This window comes from Chinchilla lanigera, unplaced genomic scaffold (genome assembly GCF_000276665.1).
Source record: "Chinchilla lanigera isolate Chin_1 unplaced genomic scaffold, ChiLan1.0 scaffold00036, whole genome shotgun sequence".
Lineage (NCBI taxonomy): Eukaryota > Metazoa > Chordata > Mammalia > Rodentia > Chinchillidae > Chinchilla > Chinchilla lanigera.
Genome location: NW_004955437.1, coordinates 12,227,223 through 12,231,641, shown reverse-complemented (window position 1 = coordinate 12,231,641; position 4,419 = coordinate 12,227,223). Strand labels below are relative to the sequence as shown.

General features: G+C 41.8%; 1 pseudogene; it reads right to left on the bottom strand.

Annotated features, from left to right (window-relative positions):
- Positions 1 to 3,321: 3,321 nt before the first annotated feature.
- LOC106149099 lies at positions 3,322 to 3,870 on the bottom strand (annotated as a pseudogene).
- Positions 3,871 to 4,419: the final 549 nt, after the last annotated feature.

Sequence of the window (4,419 nt, the reverse complement as noted above, 5' to 3'; positions counted from 1 at the left end):
CTGAGTGTGTGAAACAGATGAGCCCCAGAACTGAGGGCCCAGGAGCTCGTCACCCCATCACTCTGCTTCCAAATACCCAGGCTTCTGGAAAATGTAGAAAACCACTGGCAAATAAATGAAAGAGCAGAGGCTTTCTGGTAGACCAGCCCCCCCCCCCCAGGGTTTGTCAGCAGTGAGCTTTGTCTGGGAAGCAGATGAGCTCTGCCCATGGCCTCTACAGCCCTTCCTCTCCTCTCTGTCCCTGCGGGAGATGCTTCTACAAATCTGACAGTTGAAAACCATTGTACCTTCAGATTGACTGAATTCTGCCAGAAATGGAGACCCTTTGCCTGGGTCACCTTCCCCCACTACACTATACACATTTATTTTATTGCTTAACCCTTTATCCCTTCTCCAGACATCTAGCTTCTCCTTGGACACGCCTGTTCATGGAAGGCTCGCTCCCTTGTGGGTGAACATATTTTCTCCCACACAACTGCTAGCGGTAGCAACGTCCTTGCAGTGGCCTGATATGAACATTCACTCTTCACCCTCATAAGAATAAAGCCAGCTCATCTTTCACATAGCAGATGCCTAGATATTTAGAGCTCTCTTGTTTCCCTAAGTACTCTCATCTTATAAAAAAATGCAAGGAAATAAAATTTCCATCCCCCCAACTACTGATCTGTTGACATGATCTCCAAGCACTCATTATCCTGGTGACTTTGCTTGATTGTTGCCCTCTATCACCAGCTACTCTCTGCACACATCTTGGCCACCTCTGTACCCAGAGCTTCAGCTGCAGTCTGACTGCTGAGGATCCAGAGGGGACGTTCATCACTTCCCTCATGCAGCCTGAGGTCAATCAGCTGTCTCAGCAGCCGCACCTCCCTGTTGGCAGAAGCACGGTGCTATTATCACACGAGTAGAGCTTTATCACTTTTCAGCTGCTCTTTGGCTGTCTTCTTACCGATGAGACTGCTCTGTGATTTATTGATAAGCACAGAATGGCGAAAGTCTCGGGTGGCCATGCCAGAGCTGGTGCATAATTTCCTGGGAAACCAGCACCTACCACAGACAGAAGCTCTTCCCTGCCAGTTTCTGTGACTCAGACCTATCTAACATCTTCCAAAAGTCTGATATAAAAGCAATTCAGGTTTGCCTGCTCTGTCAGGAGTGACACACTCATTTATGGAGGTAGCCAGTGTTTACCAGGTATCCCTGGCTATCTTCACAGACTTGGGGAGTGAATGTCTGATGAGAAGAAACCCTTCCTCATTTCTAGGCCATGGAAGGGAATGAGCATTAGACTAACACCACCTTCTATTTTATTATCTGTTTTGAGAGTTGCAGCACATTTCCCCAGTTCTTAGCACACCGCTGTATGCTTCCCTTCTCATCCTCAGGTGGGAAGAGCTGCTATATGCCCTGATTAATGTTTGAATCTTTAAAAATATTTATTACAGTAAAGAACATATTGTCATGAATCCCCCTCACAACCCTCCCCGCTTGATTCAAATATGCTATTCCCTCACTCTTGACACTTCCCGCAGCAGTTCTGGAAGTCCTCTGTCCTGTGTGTCTTCAGTTGTGTTGTCGCAGCTGTCTCAGTGTTCTGAGTTGATTCAACATGTTTACCTTCCACGAAGGTAAGTCAAAAGCTACCACCAGAAGCTGCACAACATCAGGTCTGGTGAGTAAGGTGGATGAAGACACTGTGCCATCTTTCTGTGAGCCTGCATTTCTGATTGATGGCACTCACAGCAGCATTCATGATATTTTTAGTCACACCTAGTAAAGACTCACAAAAGAGGACTTTCAGAACTGCTGCAGAAAGTGTCAAGAATGATGGGATGTGTTCAAAATGAAGGGCAAGGTTTTCAGAGGATTAATGGCAATGTGTCCTTTACTATAATAACTTTTTTAATTTAAGCATCCACTGTATATTTTAAGCCCTCCTCATATATTGTGGCTTCCATATCTCAAGCAGGCATGTTCTAAAGTGCTCACCCTTAGATACTAGAAGCCAGATTTCATCTCACATGTGAGGAACATCCTTTCGGGAGTGTTGTTAATAACAGCTTTGGTTTTCTGAGCAACAGGGGGCAGGTTGGCCTGTGTGTCCCAAAATTCAGTGCATCTCCTGGCTTCATCATTTGCAAGCATGGATACCTGAAAAACTGCCAAACACCTCTGTGCTTTTCATCCTCACGATGAAAGCAGATTTAGTAGTAAGTATAAAGCCAGAACTCAATCTTTTTTTTTTTAAGGAATATAAATCTGTTTATTGATCACTGATCACCATTATTTACAATAACGTAAACAACATACATTAGGATAACATTCTGACTACAACAAAATTGTTTTCTGGCTTCTGCTGAAAACAGTAACCTGAATACTGAAAAGACTGAGCCTACATATAAAAAACAAGTTGGGGTCAAGAAAAACATGCAGGTCAGTAACTTAGATTACAAGTTTGGTTACTCATTTATCCTAGCAGGTCCTAAATTGTGAACACCTCTAAGCCACTCAGTAGGTTTCCATGAGTCAAATCTTAAGACATCCAAGAATCCTGACTTTTGAGTACAGATTTCAACTTGTTGTAAAGTAATGGGTCATGAAGAACTTTAATGTTCCCTTAACAAGTCTTCCTTAGCTAATTCAAACAACTAGATGTTGTTGGTACAGGTAAGAATTTTTCTTTTGAGGAATTTTACAAATGAACTGCTGCATTTTTGTGACTAAAGACATAGATATGGATTCTGATAGGGCAGCTTAGAAAATATCCACTTTAAACTTTCCAATTAACTACAGAATTATCTATTTAACTTGCAAGGTTACAGCTTCAGGAAAACTTCTTATTTAACTTGAAGTGATTTATTTCTTAGGTTTCTCAGAATAACGGCATCTCAAACATGAGCTTATTACCCATAGTTTTTGTTTTGGTGAATGTTTAAAATCAAAACAAATACCATTTACATGAGTATTTTCTTTACAAATTTTTTTTTGTTTTACATGCAAACAAAAAACTCAGACTGGTCCTTAAGCATGTGAGGGAAAACATGAGTTCTGATTGAATTTAACTATGGACAATTTCCCCAATATTTAGAAAAACAGAGGAAATATATCAGGCTATCAAATGCTCTTTTCTGATAAAGGAAGCAACTACAAAAGCTTTTATTTGTTCAAGGTAACCAGTGCTATATATGCAAAACAAACAAAACCCAACAACTCCCCCAAATACTACTTTCAAAACCAACATATTAGACTTGATTTTCATTAGAATGCTGGTTTTTTCATACTAATAAATCAAAACCAAGATATATATATATATGGTGTAAATTATTGAGCTTCATCTTCTGGACAAGAATGCCAAGTTAGTCTCTCTTCATAAAAAGCAATTATAGTCTGAGGACATTTCATATTTGCCTCTTTGGCCAGCACCAAGTCAACCTCATCTGAATCTTCCCATTTCGTGAGAAGCATCAATTCTCCACTACTACCTGTGGTGCCAATTATTCGTTCAGGATCAAGACCTCTAGCAAAGCCTTTAGGTTTTCGAGCAGCACCTTTTTTTCTTTGATTTGCTATCATCAGATTCACTGTCAGATAAAGATTTTCTTGTACCATCTTTTTCTTTACCAGCTTTTTTGCGAATTAAGAAATGCTTCAATTAACTCTGGACAATCTAAATTTTCTTCAGATTCCCATGCATTGTCAGCCTCTATAAATCCCTTCCACTTCAGAAAATACTCCACCTTCCCATTCACTTACACATCGGTCCAGCACGTTTTCTACCACAAATTCTTCAGGCTCTGCTTCCTCAGTGTTTTACTTTTTCCATTTCGTTTCTTTCTCACTTTTTTGCAAGGTGGTTTTATTGGAGGCCATTTTTTTATGGCAGACTAGAAGAGCTATTACATCAGCGTGCAGGGACGGCGCCTGACGGTTCCTGGAAGGAAGGAGGGAAGGAGGGGAACGGGGCGAGAACCGTGACCCAGCTGTTCTCGGGGGAGGTTCTTCAGTGTCCACAGCTGCTAGCGCCCAAATCCGACTCCGCCCAGAACTCAGTCTTCATTTACTTCTTTCTTCTCTCTCTTACCTGGAATTCTACATCTCAGTGCTGTTCAGACAGTCCTGGAATGCAGTTCTGGGTGTTTCCCAAGGAGGCTGCAGAATACAAAGGACCCTGAAGCCACAGAAGGCAGCTCCGGGTTGATGTCTACCTCAGGACCCCAGTGCTACCATCCTGAAATGATTTCCAACTTTCACTCAGTCTCCCACACTCACAGAGCATTCGTGGAGTGCCAGACCTCTGTGACAAGTTCTGAGATGTGCACGAGAGACGTGAACACCTTACGGTAAGTAGCATATGTGTTAGCAGAGAGACACCAACACAAGTTGTTAAAATGCTAAATGGAATGATATGTTAGGTGTTTA